This window comes from Cavia porcellus, unplaced genomic scaffold (assembly GCF_034190915.1).
Source record: "Cavia porcellus strain 051 isolate PalLab524CR breed Dunkin Hartley unplaced genomic scaffold, mCavPor4.1 scaffold_28, whole genome shotgun sequence".
Taxonomy (NCBI): domain Eukaryota; kingdom Metazoa; phylum Chordata; class Mammalia; order Rodentia; family Caviidae; genus Cavia; species Cavia porcellus.
The window spans coordinates 52,450,966-52,466,508 of NW_026947511.1; positions in this window are offsets into that span (position 1 = coordinate 52,450,966).

Sequence of the window (15,543 nt, forward strand, 5' to 3'; positions counted from 1 at the left end):
CATCCCTATCCACAGAGGCGATTCTACGCGCCATTCAGCATTTTGGAGCGCCTCCCACTGCTTTGCATGTGCCTTACACCAGAGATCAAATTGAGGTTTTGACAGCCTGTTTAGATTCCTGGGCCATCCTCCGGTGTTCCTTCCAAGGAATTATTGATAATCAATTACCCAAAGATCCCCTGGTACAGTTTATAACTGTTCATCCCGTGATTTTCCCAAAAGTCACATCTCCCAAGCCCATCGATGGAGCTACTATTATATTTACTGATGGATCCAAATCAGGTGTGGGCGCCTATGTGGTGATGGGCCAGTCACCGGTGGCTGTCCAGTTTACGCCGGAACAGCCTCAGGTGGTGGAGCTTCAAATTATACATGTAGTCCTACAACGTTTTCCCGGTGATGTCAATCTCATCTCAGACTCTAAATATGTTGTCAATGCTCTACAGATTTTGGAAACAGCAGGCCCTATTAAACCATCTTCCACTGTCGCCTCCCTATTTATAAAAATTCAGAGGCTAATATTAAGCAGGACTTCTAAGGTTTTTATATCACATATTAGGGCACACACTCAATTGCCGGGACCCCTCTCCGAAGGGAACGCCCTTGCTGACATGGCTACGCGCCTGACATGGATTTTTGCCTTTCCCAGTGTGATTGAGTCAGCTCAACGCTTCCATTCTCAATTCCATGTTAACGCTCGTACTTTGGCGGCGCGCTTTAACATCTCAAGAGCTCAGGCGTGAGACATCGTTCGCCATTGTTCAGCCTGTGTAATCTCTCACCCTATACACTCAGTTGGTGTCAACCCACGAGGCCTGCGCCCCAATCATATTTGGCAGATGGATGTCACCCACATCCCAGACTTTGGAACCTTAAAATATGTCCATGCATCAGTTGATACCTGTTCACAGATCATGTTTGCCTCAGCGGAGACTGGAGAAAAGGTAACTCAAGTTATTAGTCATTGTCTCGTAGCTTGGGCTGCTTGGGGCAAACCAGCTATATTAAAGACAGATAATGGTCCTGCTTACACTAGTAAAACATTTCAAACATTTTGTCAGCAGATGGAAGTCCTTCTTAAACATGGCATACCTTATAATCCTCAGGGACAAGGTATAATCGAGAGATCTCATAGAACACTCAAAGACGTTCTACAAAAACAAAAGGAGGGAATAGGCCATGGCCTACCACCCAGAGGGAGGTTATCCCTTGCATTATTTACCATAAATTTTTTGAACCTCAATAATGATAATCATTCTCCTGCCGCGGAGCATTGCAATCCATCTCCTTCTGATAAAGGCCTAGTGAGATGGAAGGATGTCCTCACAGGACAATGGATGGGCCCGGATCCAGTAGTCAGCTGGACCCGAGGTGCGGTATGTGTCTTCCCACAGGAACCAGGCTGCGAACCCCTGTGGATCCCCGAGCGGTTGGTACGAACGGTGAACCCTCAGCCAGCATACCGGGAAATCCAAGATGACTCATCAAAAGATGGAGGAAAAGCATCGCTGGGAGGACAAACACCCAGGGATCTGGATAAGTAATCTTGTCCTCTGTCTGTTGTATGTGCTCCATTCTGCCGTGGCGCACCCAGAGCCGACCACATATCTGTGGGGACTCTGGAGGCATCCCCCTACTCTAGCCCCTTTTTCTGCGCTGTCTCCTAGTGCTCCCACGGTATTTGTGCCTAATGACTCTTCTATATTGCTCCCCTATAAGCGAACTTCCCCAAGCCTTTTCCCCTTTAATGCTTCCTTTCCGCTGAAAGAAGATACCCTTGTTTTCTCCTATGCTAACTTCACCTGCAATGAGTCCTATGCATTATATAATGATTCTCGCCCGTTCATTAACTTCCTCAATTGGACACGCAGAGAATGTCTTGATTCTGTAAGCCAGCAAGTTAATGTAACACGCTGCCTCAAGATGGAGGTAAGATGGCCCTCTATAGATCTTAAAGATTGCAATCGGTCCCCTCATCCGTTGGAACATCCATGGATGGACCCTTGTGTTCCCTCTCATCATCCTGCCTTATTGAGAGGTGATATTATGCAAAATCTTTTCTGGCGCCATTGCTTGCCCACAGCCACACCATAATTCCTTCATGAATTATACTGGACATTGTGATATAGAGCATTTCAAGGGCCACAGGTATTTACAGGACATCAGATATGCGACCGTTAAAGGCTTGTCTCGACCAGAGGCCATTTCTCACCCTTAATGGAACGCTCCATAGTACATCCACGAGCAATAGTGAAAGCAATAGCACTACCCCCCTTCATAATTATGTTTGTGTGGACCCACCCTTCTTATTTCTCCTTGCCACCACACATAACTTCCAACTTTGCAATGAAACCGACTCTCTCTGCAGTTTATCTAACTGCTGGAATGGACACTCGTCCTTCGCTGTCTTGGTATATCGCCCAAGCTTTCTTTGGGTACCAGTAGAGACAAATTCTTGGGTGGGTCCGGTAGTCCAACAGATTTCAGCTTCTCAGTTACCCTCCAGACAGACTAGAAGTGTTAAAGATTGGCTTATTAATGCTCTCGGAGTTGCTGCTTCTGTTTTTGTCCCAGCCACAGGCCAAACGGTGTTGCAAGCGTGGACCATGAATCAGATAGCCTTGACCATGGAAGCAGTCAACAATCTTGCCAATGAGACCGCCTACGCCTTGAGGAGACAACAGCTCCTCATTGAACTTAACAGCCAGACCATCTTAGAGATCCAAAAGGAGACTGACGAAATCGGACAAGAGATTGACAACCTTTGGAATGTAGCCACGCAGCTATGCGATCAAAGATGGCTGGCTGCCCGCCTCTGCGTGACCCCCGCTCGCACTAATTTAACTGGCACTACCAAAAAGGTGACTCACTGGCTCCAAAACACCTACCTTCCTACTTTTAAAAACATCTCCGCAGAGGTGTTCAGTGCCATTGATCGCATGGACAATATCCGCCTAAAGCCAGTAACCTATGACCTTGATAGTCTGGGGACAGTCCTGAAATCCTTGTGGGATCGTGTAATGTCATGGTTCTCGTGGCCTAACCTCACCACTTGGGTCCTCATAGCTGTAGCCATACTAGTAGGCTTAGTGGTCATTAAGTGTTTGCTTGATCGATTAATGCAGACTCAACAACAAGTTAGGCTTACAGCGCTGGCCGCTATGCAACTTATAGAACAGGGCCCGACAGGGGGACCGGCTGTGGCCTATTTGTTGCGCCTGGCAGAACATCAGATTTAAATTGGCTGTTTGCACCCATGGGTCCTCCTCCTCTTCCTCTTCCTCCTCGGATGTGTTGGGGAGTACGAATAACAGGGGCAATGAGATGCGAGACCAAGGGTACTGCAGTATCATCCACCCTGGTTGAGCTGAACAGGGGGTGATAGGAATGCATGTCTATATGCATCCAGGTTCCGCTCAATAATGCCTGGCCCTGCGAAAAATGAGCACCCCATCTCAAGCATGGTCTTAGCGCAAAGATATGCATAGAATGAGATGGTGCACAGCGGGGTATAGACCTCTGCACTCTCTCTTGTCCCGGCCTGTCTTGGGCCTTCCCCTTTTCTTTTGGCACTGGCCACAGTATACGGGCGGAGGGGAAAAGACCCATGTGATTTGTGTATCAAATTTAAATAAAAAAGAGGGAGATGTTGGGGGTTGCTCGAGCCGCTCCCCTAAGGTGGCGCCCGTTTCCTGCTTCCGGGTCCCTGTTGCCGTGCAAACAGCCCTGTCAAAATGAGTGTCTACCTAGCTACCGGTGACTGTGGCCTATCAGCATGCGACTTCTGCTTTGTATTGATTGGTTACTCAGATCCTATATAAGTGTGTGTTTCTGCCCCCAACGGGCAGAAGAGGAAGAAACTTGAGGGTGGCAGATCTTGTCAGATCTGGTTTCGCTGTACACAATAAATATTGAGAGCTGATCCAAACACAGTTACGTCTTTCGTTGCCCGCGGCGCCGTATAAAAAACTTCTTAAAAAAACAAGAAAACAAACAACAATAATACAAAGGCTAGAAGATGATAAGAGGATCTAAACTTAAGAATTAAGAACATAAAAGAAGAAGTAGGGACATAAACAAATGAACTACAAAAGCTATTCACAGAAATAATGCAAGAGAATTTCCCTAATTTAGCAAAAGATAAAGATACTCATATGTATGAGGCGTACAGGACCCCAGCCACCTACAACCCAAACAGAGCTACACCAAGGCATATAATAATCAAAATTCCTGAAATCCAATATAAGAACAGAATATTAAAAGCCGTCAGAGACAAGAAACAGATCACTTACAAGGGAACACCCATCAGAATTACAGCAGACTTCTCGGCACAAACCATCAAATCACGAAGAGCATGGGGGGAAATAATTCAAGCTTTGAAAGATAATAACCTCCAGCCAAGATTGATATATCCTGCACAACTGTCCCTAGAAATTAATGGAAAAACAAGGTGCTTCCAGGATAAAGAGGAACTAGGGGAATTTGCAACCACCAGTTCAACTCTACGGAGAATACTGCAGGATATTCTAAAAAAGGAAATTACCAACATTCCAGAAACAATGGCAGAGAGTCCACAATGAATGGAGCAGAAAGCAAAATGAAGAAGACAAACTGACAACAAACGACAGAAAAAGATCTCAACAGAAATGAGGCAGAGAAGATTGGATGGTAGGAACAGCTATTTTGGAGGAAAACAAGACATTTTAATAGCTAGTCCTGATTTAGTATCATCTTGTTTTGAAGTCCCATCAAGCTTTTATTCTTCTGTCTCCATCAGTCTTAACAGGTTGTATCTTATTGGATTTTATTGTGTGTGATAATATAAGCAAAAACTTATAGACAAGGAGATTATCCAGTAACCATTGTTCATTTTCTGATAGTTGGTTCTAAATACCCTGTAATACTGTCATTTTCTTGAATGGTCTTACATTGTCTTGATATATTTGGTGCTACAGTATACGAAGTTATACTCAAAGATTTCAAGGAAAGAGACACTATGGTAACTACTTTTATGTCAGGATATCTTGTGGTGAGACATTATTTTGCTTAAATAGTTATGCTTGACCTGTGCTGTTTTATTGTTATGCCCTCTTTTATCTCAATCTCCTTTTTTAATTATTTACTTTTTTATTTTTATCTTTTTAATTAAGGGAAAAATAAAAAATAGCAGGATACATTATAGTAACCCACTTTGATTTCCTATTAACTTGATTTGAAACCCTGTATTGCCTTGACCATCTTGTTTTGACTGATTTTCCCCTATTCTGCTTTGCTTGACAGCACCAAGTTCGAAAGTATAGGCAACAACTGTGAAGACAATAAGATTCACTATGATGCCCATTCTGGTTGACTATTATCTTCTTTTAAAGTCCTGTAATGTCTCCAATGTTTTGGTTTTATTCTTTACTGTTTTGTTCAATTTTATTATAACTGATGATATAGGCAATTCTTTTTAAGATAGCAAGAGGCATTATGGTAACCATTGTTGATCACCTTGTATTTTGTTTTTACATTATGTATTATGTCCATCCTTTTGATTTGACTGACTCTGTTCTGTTATGTCACGTTTGGTTTTATTCTCTTCAAAAAAAGTAATAAGAACTGTAGGAGTAATAAAACCCAAAATGTGTAATTGTCATTGTACAAAAGAAAGGAAAAGAAAGTGCTCTAAAGGATATAACTGCATGTATATTTGAGTGTGTGAGATGGATAACCATATTGTTGAGTTTTGTTGGATTGTTGAGGAAAGCTGTTTGCAATCTCACTGTTTGAGGGTCCACTTTATATGCTTTGATTTTGTAACTTGAACGACTATTTCTAAGATAACAGTATGTAGTCTATTAACTAGTGATTTCCTACTGTTTATTCTTTCTGAAATTCTGTATAACCTGTACCTTTTTTCTGTTTTTTTTTTTTCTTTTTCTCCTTAAATAAAATTTTTTAAAAAAAATTTTACGAGAAGTCTAAAGGCATTGTGCTCTTCGTGTGTCTGTGTGTGTGTGTGTGTAGGGGAGGTTGTGGGTTGAACACAGCGCACTGCACAAGCTAGGCGGATACTCAGCCCCTGACCTCTCTCCCCAGCCAGAGCTGCATCCTCACACAGCACTCACAGCCTCAGACTCTGCCTTCTCACCCCACTCTAGACCCCAAACCGCTTTGCTGTGAGTTTCGTCATCACAGCTGCAGGCCCAGAACAGCTCTTGGGCTGGACTACAAGGGGCAAATCGGAGCCAGATAGAGAACCTCTGAGACTGGAAACCAAGTGCCTCTTGGCCTAGGCAGTCGGTGCTCTATCTTGTTGGTATTGGATAGTACTTAAAATGTGGAACTGACGGGACTCCCATGATAGATAGTTTATATCAAATAAAAACATCTAGTGACAGGATTCTGCAAATAGCTTTTTAGCCACTGTGAACACCATCCTGCCTCTTACATGCCTGAGTTTATTTTTTCTTTTAGTTTTCTTCAGTGCTGGGCATGGAACCCAGGCCTTGGCTGTGCTGGGCAAGCGCTCTGCCACTCAGATACCCCCCTCTTCTTCATCTTATTTACAGATCCAGGTGACTGCCGCTTGGATGTACTTTACTCTGCACATCCCCTTTGTTGGGTTGTCTATTACATCTTATTGATTTTTCCCTTTTCTGGGTGTTTACAAATCTAACTCCATCATGTCCACATTTTCCAGTAGCTTTGGCTATGACTATAACCACTTCTTTATATCCTTTTAAAATGGTTTATGAGATGCCTGTCTTTTTGCAGGGCTTGCAGTAATGCTTTGCAAATGTCTTATGTTGTGTGTTATCAGTTCCTGACACTGGACTGTCACGGAGGGGGTGACCGGTAAAGACTTTGCCGTGTATGGCTTGGTGCCCACAGAGAGCCCTCAGTTCTATCAAGGAAGAGCTCTTGGCAAGGTTGGGGGGGGTGGGAAATGTCAGCTCTTTTCCTGTTATGATGACTTTTGCTTCTGTGCAACCTGGGAAATGTGGGCGATCACATAGTCAGAGCCCCTGCACCCTGGTAATTCTTTAGCTCTCCTCCCATGTGTGGTAGACTCTGCTTCTCCCTCCTTAAATATGGGTTATCATGGATGACTCATTCTACAGAGCCCTGTGCAGCAGGAGTGTCACTGTGGGACTTGAGCTGGGGTGAGAGGAGAGGCAGCTGCCAGGGGGACACTCTGCAGAAACCAGTCATCAGGGCACAAAGCATCCACAGGAGCCCCTCCACCTATGCCTGTGTGGAGAGGGACTGACGCCCCAACCAACAGCCAGCAGCAACTGCAAGTCCTTTACCAGAGGCTCCAAAGATCACAGGTGGTGACAAGTCACCAGATGGGTCCCTGCCTGGCACAGAACTAAGCCACATGCTGGGCTCTGTCCAGAATCCATGCCCACAATAGCTGGTTGTCTCAGGCTATTTAGTTTTGGGGTAATTTGTTATGCAAATTAATAAAATCAATGTAGAACTGGCACACCCAACTTTTTTTTGCAGATTTTTAAAAAATTTTATTTAAAGAAAGACTAAACAAGACAGAAAATGGGTAGAAATAACACATAAGTTCAAAGAAAAAATAAACAGTAAGAAATCACTAATTGATGTTTACATACTGTCCTTTTACAAATAGTTGTTCAAGATACAAAAGTGGAGCATATAAAGTGGGAATTCAAACAGTGAGATGGCAAATAGTTCTATTCAACCATCCAACAAAAACTTAGAAATATGATTCTCAATCCTATACACTTAAACATACATGCAGCTATCCATATCTTCAATTATGTTGAGATTGAATAAACCCAAGCAGGCTAATATCACTCTGAACAAAGAATAATACTATTGCTGGGTTTCACATTACGACACTCCAGGATCAGCACTGGGTATTTTAGTGTCTCTTTTTCTTCAAAGTATCTGTTCATTTTATCATGCGGCACACCCAATTAAAAAGATGAAGTTGAAGTCTGGGGTGCATAAATTTATATTAAATGGTGAAGCCAAGATTTGAATTCTGACTATCAGATTTGAAAGCTGCTCTTAGCCTTGTGTCTTCATTACAGTTCCCTGTAACTATTTCTTCCTCTATATTTTCAGGTTACCCTTGGTGACCCAGAACATGAGACATTAACTCACTTCCTAACTCCAGGATTGAACATCAGAGGGTTCAGATTGGATCAGACAAAACTCACACATTAATTAATAAATAGCAAATACAGATGGGCTCGCCGATTCTGGACTGAGAAACAAAGGATCGAGAAGCTGATGTAAGCCAGTGATATATTTAAGAGATCCATTTTAAACCCGAAAGTATTTGCGTTAGCTGGGGTGCATCCAGGATTGTCAAAAGAGAGGGCTCAGGGTTTGTGCTGTTTGCCTCAGTATTACTGAAGGAAAGCACCGGAAGCTGATTGATTCATCCAGGGCTCCTTACCTGATGGGAAAGAGCTGTGCTGTATTCTCCAGACTCTCCGGCCTCACCGCGCACAGCGTATGCTTTCTTGGTTACAGCAAATCCTAGCTAAGCTGGAGGCTCCAAGTGAGTTCAAATTGAAGGAATAAAATTCCCATGAGTGGTAAACGATGGCAACGACGGTGAGAGAGCTGCTCCTCTTCCGGGTTAATTAATCAAACCCATAAATATTTTTCATGTGTGCTGATTATTTTTTATTTTTTATTTTTTCTGTCTTTTTGAGACAGGGTCTCGCTATGCAGTTCAGGCTGGCCTAGAGCTCACTTTGTAGCCCAGGCTGGTCTTAAACTTGCAATGATCCTCCTGCCTCAGCCTCCCGAGTGCTGGGATTACAAGCGTGAGCCACCACGCCGGGCTTGTGCTTAGTTTTCTTATAATCTATTATTCTCTCTTCTAGATGCTCAGGGAGAGACGCATATGATTGTGGAGCTGAGTTCTGTCCAGCACAGACTATGAACACAAGCAGCCGATCCCAGCACCCCCTCCATCCAAGCACCCCCAGACTCTGGCACCCTGTCATCATTGTGCAACCTCAGCCAGGAATCGCAGAGAGAGCAGCACCAAATGGAGTGGGGGCCACCTCGGAAACCCGGAGCCACAATGTGGGGTACAGCACACAGCGTGGGGTGGGAAGGAACGGGGTACAAAGCTTGGACGCAGGTTCAGAAGGTCTGGACTCACCTCGGGGTTTCCTTCGGCCTCGGGACTGAGTTGGGACTAAGGTGGGCTCTGCAGAGCTGCAGTGTGACTCTCCGGGGGCAGCTGTGGCCCAGTCAGGCCCCACAGAACGCCCGAGGTTTTCATCACACACTGCAGGATCTGGGAGGAAAAATTCATGGCAGCTTCAAAGTCTAGAAATTAGCTTTTGAGAACAAATGGACCTGGGTTCCTTTTCTGACCTCAGGTCCTGAGTGAGGAGCGGGCAGGTGAGCTGCTGCACCCTGGTCACCTTCTCTCCACTGAGGGCCATGGGGGCAACAGAGGGGGTGAGTGCAGCTCCCAAGCTGACTGTGTAGCTGCTGAGGCCAGGCCAGACCCAGTGGCCTGCCGTCCAGGCCAAGCTCTCGCCCTCGTCCTCACCCTCACCCTGCAGTCCTGGCCCCAGCTGCTCCCCACTGCTACCCTTGGGTGATGCGAGGTCCTCTGAGGAGTGAGCTGTTCACCAGGCCCCTGACTGACCACAGCATGCCTTGTGTAATTCTCCAAAGTTGAGCCAGCAGTGCCTCAGTTTATAGCAGTGATAGGGCACGACTTGAATCCTCTAGGATAGGTGACCCCAGTGCACACAGAGCTGAGAAACTTGGAATTCAGTGTTGCAGAGCCGCAGCCTGCATTTGACAGATCAACAGCTCTGTAAAGATCCTCCTCCTGGACACTCAGAGCAGAAGACAAATGTGGGCACTGAGGGCCAAGCCCTTCCACCGTAAGGGGTGCCATCAGGACGCAGTCTGAGGACCCGCTCCTGTATTGGAGGACATGCAGAGATGCCAGCTGGGGCCGGGATATCCCCTCCTGCTGTGGGAGAGGCGGCTTCTTTAAGAGCCCAGTTTGCTGTGGCCCAGTGTCTGTGGTTCCGTCCCGTGACTGTTACACAGCAAGCACCACCCCAGAGCAGGGTGACAGCAGCTTGTGCTGCAGACAACTGTGGACATCCCCAAAGGAAACACTTGCAGACCGTCTTCCAAGGACGGTGAGTACACACAGCAGATGGGCCACTGTCAGCCCAGCGTGTCCCAGCTCTCCCAGGAGAACAGAAACTTGAACTCCATTCTCACTTGAGTCTGGGAGGCCTCACCTGACCAGACATGTGGGCACCTTGGTCAGCTTGGCTTGTGATCAGGATGAAGTAACTTGCCCTGCGAGACAACCTCACAGCGGCCCTGAGCTTCCTAAATGTCTTCTCTGTGACTATAAAACAGCAGGTAGAAGCAATTTCAAAAAATATGCCAGACCTATGGCCGTTCAATCAATCAATCGCTCTGTTCGTGACCACACAGCTTCTAAACTGTGTAACCGCCAGTATCAACACAAGTTGGAGCCCCTGGCTTGTCCTACTGAAGCTGTGGGTGTCTCAAGAGGGGAACCCAAAAGCTAGAGGCTGACGTCCCCGATAACAGTAATAGCAGTGGAGAAACAGAAACGGAATGGACGGAAACAAAGGGAGGCATGCTGGGAAGGAAGATGAGCCTTTGGTAAAGGTGGAGAAAAGCGAACTTTCAAAAGAGGAAAAGCTTTGTCTCAGAGACCCGGGGACCACCAGCACTCACAACTGTGCAGTGGAGACAGGAGATGTGTGTACAGGAAATAATTCAGAGAAATCCCGTAAAACAAGGAGAGCAAGGGGAAGCTGGAAGCTGAAGCCCGTTCCTTACACTCCGTGCATGACGAGGAAGCTGTGATGATAAAGAAAGCAGCAAATCCAGCTTTGGTCCGGGTGCCAAAGGGTGACAGCACAGTACAGGAGAGGGAGGAGAATAAAAAGCAGATGCCTGCAGGAGGAAGCAAACTACAAAGAAAACTCTGAAAAGCAAATCATGTGAAAAAATGTTGTTCAGAAGGAGCCGCCTGGGAGAGAGCTGCTAGCACAGGCTGCTCAGAGGCCTGGCCCCTCCCACAGAGCCTCCTCTTCACGGGGAGCTGACCTCCCAAAGTCCCTCCCTGAAAAGATCAGACAGGAAAAGTCACTGTGCACAGTGGCAGGGTTCACCGGGCGCAAGTCCTTACTGAAGCGGGGGCGGTGCCAGGTGAAGACAGGAAAGCAAAGCATACAGCATGGGTACCACCACCACCACCGCCGCCAGAGCAAAGGGAGGGGGTCCAAGGGCCGCAGTTACCTCCAAGGCGAAGGGAGTAAACAAGGCCCCCTTCAGAAAGTAGGGGTGGGAAGAGTCCAGCTGGTCCAGCCGCCCCAAGGCACCCACCAGCAGTTCAGCTTCTGTCCCGAGCCTGAGTGTGCAAGAAGGCGAAACCAGCTGAGGAGTGTGGGACTAACTCGAGATGCTCTGTGGAACGGAAGTGTCGCTGATCAGAGCACAGCAGAGGGGCTCCCAGGGGAGACCCGGCAGCCAGCTAGGAGCCACCCTCTCCCCTCTGCAGTAGGAGAAGGTGACACAGCGTCCCAGCGTGCCCTCCTTCAGCTCTCAGACACTGACGGAGACGAAGTGTCCACAGTCACAAGGGAAGTGACATCCGGTCAGAGAGTGGTGATGACTCTGGACCACCTGCGGCTCCACTGGTTCCCCAGGAAACTAGTGCAAAGGAAGCCCTGGCGGTCCACTCCAGCCAACGGAAGGATTGTTTGCGTCTTCCGTGAAGGAGGGAGATTACAGCCAACACTCCACCAGCACTCTGTTAACCTGGACTTCCTTGAAAAGAGCGGCTAAAGGGCAGGAGCAGCTGAACTTTGGGCCATGCTACAGTTTTAACTTGTAAGGGCCCCTGCTCTGCTCTTTGTATTTGTCTGCAGTAGTAAACCTTCAAAGAATGCTTTAGTTAGCGTCCTACGTTGATGTGTGGAGGTGGCACTCTGCCCTCTCGGGACTTTCTGTGCCTATTGATGTCTACATTTTACTAAGCCCCGAACCGACGGAGTCAGTGTATAAACCCAGCAGAAGCTGGAGTCTGCTGGTCTGTGTGTTCCCTCATGTGACAGGAGAGGCCAGGGCTGTAGGAGCTCTGTCCTGCGGCAGCTCATCAGGTTTCTCCCCACATCTGTCCTCTTTTCACTTCAGTTTGTCCCCAATTCCTTGTTTAGCTCTACAGAAAGTGACTTAACATCAAATACCTTGAATTTGCCTGCTATATAAGTTTGATAACTTGAGTTCTTTACAGATAAGAATTCTCCCAGTGATGTACATTGCATCAGTCTGGCTGTTTACTTCCTGATCTTTTTTTTTGTCAATACGACAATTGTAATAAAACAGTGATTTGGTGTGTTTATTATTTTGACGCTGTAATGGCTTAAGATGTTGCACACTGTTTTTTGTTTTTCTTTTGCGCTCTTTGGAGGATGCCGTTGGCCCGGAAAGGGCAACTTTCTCTTCTCTGCTGTAATTGTCCTTTGTGGACTCAGAACGTGCACAAGTTGGTGAGCAAATAAAACATGCAGGTGCCAGCCACTGATTTTGACTTTCACACATCTGTGCCAGGATCTGTATTTCACATACATATTTATTTTGAATGAATGTGGTAAGTTCACAGGCCTGTTTTGATTTTGTAGTAAATAAATCCCTAGGTTCCGATCTGAGCAAATTTTTATCTCACGTACCACTCACCAGGTGTTCTGGTGTTGGGGCTGCTTCGTGGCTTTTGTTTGCTTGCTCTTCCTGTCCTGATACAACTACTTCTTACTGTAGTATGAAATCGGACCTTCGTGGAGAACTTGTCCCCTGGATGCCCGCTGTCATTGCTGCTCAGCTGAATGAAGAGCTGAGAGCTGAGGTCTGCACATGTGGATTCAAGTTTTACTGGGTCCCGGGTGTGGCCGTGACAGCCCCTTCCCACCCCTGAGGGCTGAGAGAGCCTCAGGGATCCTGGTGTCCCTGTGGGAATGCTGTGTGGAAAGGGTGAGTGCTCTGAAGCTTTTGTACGTTCTTTAGCCAAAGTGTATGAAAGAATCCAACAAAGGATTTTTCTTACTGTTAGGTGTTGTTTGTTGTAGTAAAATAGTATGATTCCCTTGAGTCCTGATCGCCAGTGTCTTGAGATCACCACTTTCTTGTCTTTGAGGCAGGTTCAGACTTTGGCAGTGCAGCACCAAAGTTTAGGACAAGCGTCAATGTATGGGCATAAACATTAAACATCCGAGAGTGACGCCCCAGCGAGAAGGCGTCTGAACTGGGAACGGATGGGGAGGCTGAGGGCTTGAAGGAGCAGAGGTTCTCTCAGCTCACAAGGAGTACAGTGGGGAGGGTGGTGTGTGCATGAGTGGGGGTCTGTAAATGTTGAATTGGAGGTTTTCACAACCACTGTCAGCAGATCAAGGTGCAAATATTTATAAATCTAGCTAAATATTTTAATGACTATTTTTGATGTTTATGAACACATTTTACCTAACATATCTTTTACATTACATAGGAGAAGATTCATCTTAAGCACAGATTGGACACCAGGATCTGTTTGGGGTGAGGTCTTTGGATTATTTCATAGTACAAAGGAAAGAAAATTGCTTTGTGGTGAATTGAGCTAATTCTTAATCTAGTCTTCAAGACCAGCACTATGATAAAATCTATAAGGCAAATTAAAACCTCTTATTAAGCTCGGAGTGGTAGCACATGCCTATAACTCCATCACTTGGGAGGTTGAGGCAGGAGGATCACCATGATCTCAAGGCCAGCCTGAACTACAAAGTGAGATCCTGACTCAAAAAAAAAAAAAAAAAAACAAAAACCACCACCAACAACAACAACAAAAGCCTTCTTAAACTGCCCTGTAAGAATACTGTTAAAGAAATTGATTTAGATTTGAAGCCTTTCTTCTAGAAAATAAGGATTTGATTGACAGGCCTATTGGTCCTGCTGAGAGTCCTTCCACTTAAAGAATGTCTGTATGGGACTTTTGGATCTTTTTATTTTCTACTTCCTCCTCTTCCAGTAGAATTAAAGCTAGACTTTTCCCTTTCAGTAGGAATAAACACTGGAATGCAATTTATTTATTTTCTAGTTTTCAGGTTTTTGACAGGGTCTCCATATGTAGTTCTGTCTGGCCTTGAACACACTACATAGCATAGGCCAGCCTCAAACTCACTAGGGAAGCACAATGGCAAATAGAAACACCAGACAGCACCCAGAACTTAGAGGCAGAGTTATTTAACATCAGACAGGCACTGACAAAGAACCAATTGTTTCTTAAAACATCAGGCCCCAAATGCCCAGGGCAGGAGGATTTTATGGGGTTGCAAGGTGGGGGCCAGAGGTAGAGTACTTGGCTGTCTTTAATTGGTTCTTACCATGTGCTTCACAGTGACAGCTGTCTATCACAGTGGCTGGGTGTTTAAGAGACAGAAGCACCTGAAACTGCAACAGGAGCTGTCACCTGGGCAACTGAAGTACACCGGTGGGAGGGCCATTTTCTGCTACAGAAGTGAGCAGAGGGCGTGGAGCACTGTGCTGGCCAGTGGAGAGTGCTTCAAGAGTGGACACCCTGAGGAAGAGGGTGACTGATGGGAGCCAGCCTGGAGAGCTTGGCACAGCTGTTGGGTCCATCTAGTGGTTTCCGGCTGAGTTCAAGCCTGCAGAAAGTGTGCCGGCTGCTACAGGTTGAAAGAGTCTGGTTTCAGCCTTGTGGCCAGAAGCCAGCCTGAACTTCAGGGCAGTAAAGGTGCAGGCTCCCTGAGGGGACCCACTTCCTCACCATAGAGCTACTGACGGCTGCTGGAATAAATCCACACAGATCTGGACGCTGTCTCCACACACTGTCTACCCACGACAGCAGAAAGAAATCTTTTTTTCTCTCTCTCTTGTGTTTTGATTTTTATTGTTTTCTCTTAATTGTTTGATCTTGTTTTATATGAGTGTGAACGTGTTTTTAGGGTTTTTTGTAGTTGTTGTTCTGTTCTGCTTGTCCTTTATTTCTTCCTTTTCTCCTTCTCTCCTGTCTTCTGCATCTGTTTCCTGATCTTCCTTTGTCCTTCAAGCCTTGCTTCTAAGGTTTATTTCTGTACTTTCCCCCCAATCATCCACCCACTTTTTTAAAATTTTTGGTACTGGGGATCGAACTCAGGACCTTGCACTTGCCAGGCAGGCGCTTATGACACTGCGCTAAATCCTCAGTCACCCTACCCCAGTTAAAACTTTCTTCCCTGAGTGTAAAAGTGGGATATTGGGGGGTAGTTACTGCATACAATTTTCTGGTTTGTTTTAGCTTTGTTATATACCACAAATCTGGCTCACTTGGTTAAAGTGATAAATTAATGGTTACCTGTTTGTCACTTCTGAGGCTTTGTTTGATGCTGTCTTTACTGCTGATTTAGCCAAAGTGACATAATTATTCTAAACAGCTGTTTTCCTTGGATAGTGAGACTTAGATTGCCTAAGGGGTCTAGAAAATAGAGTGACACAGTGCTGAAGAACCAGAAGCTG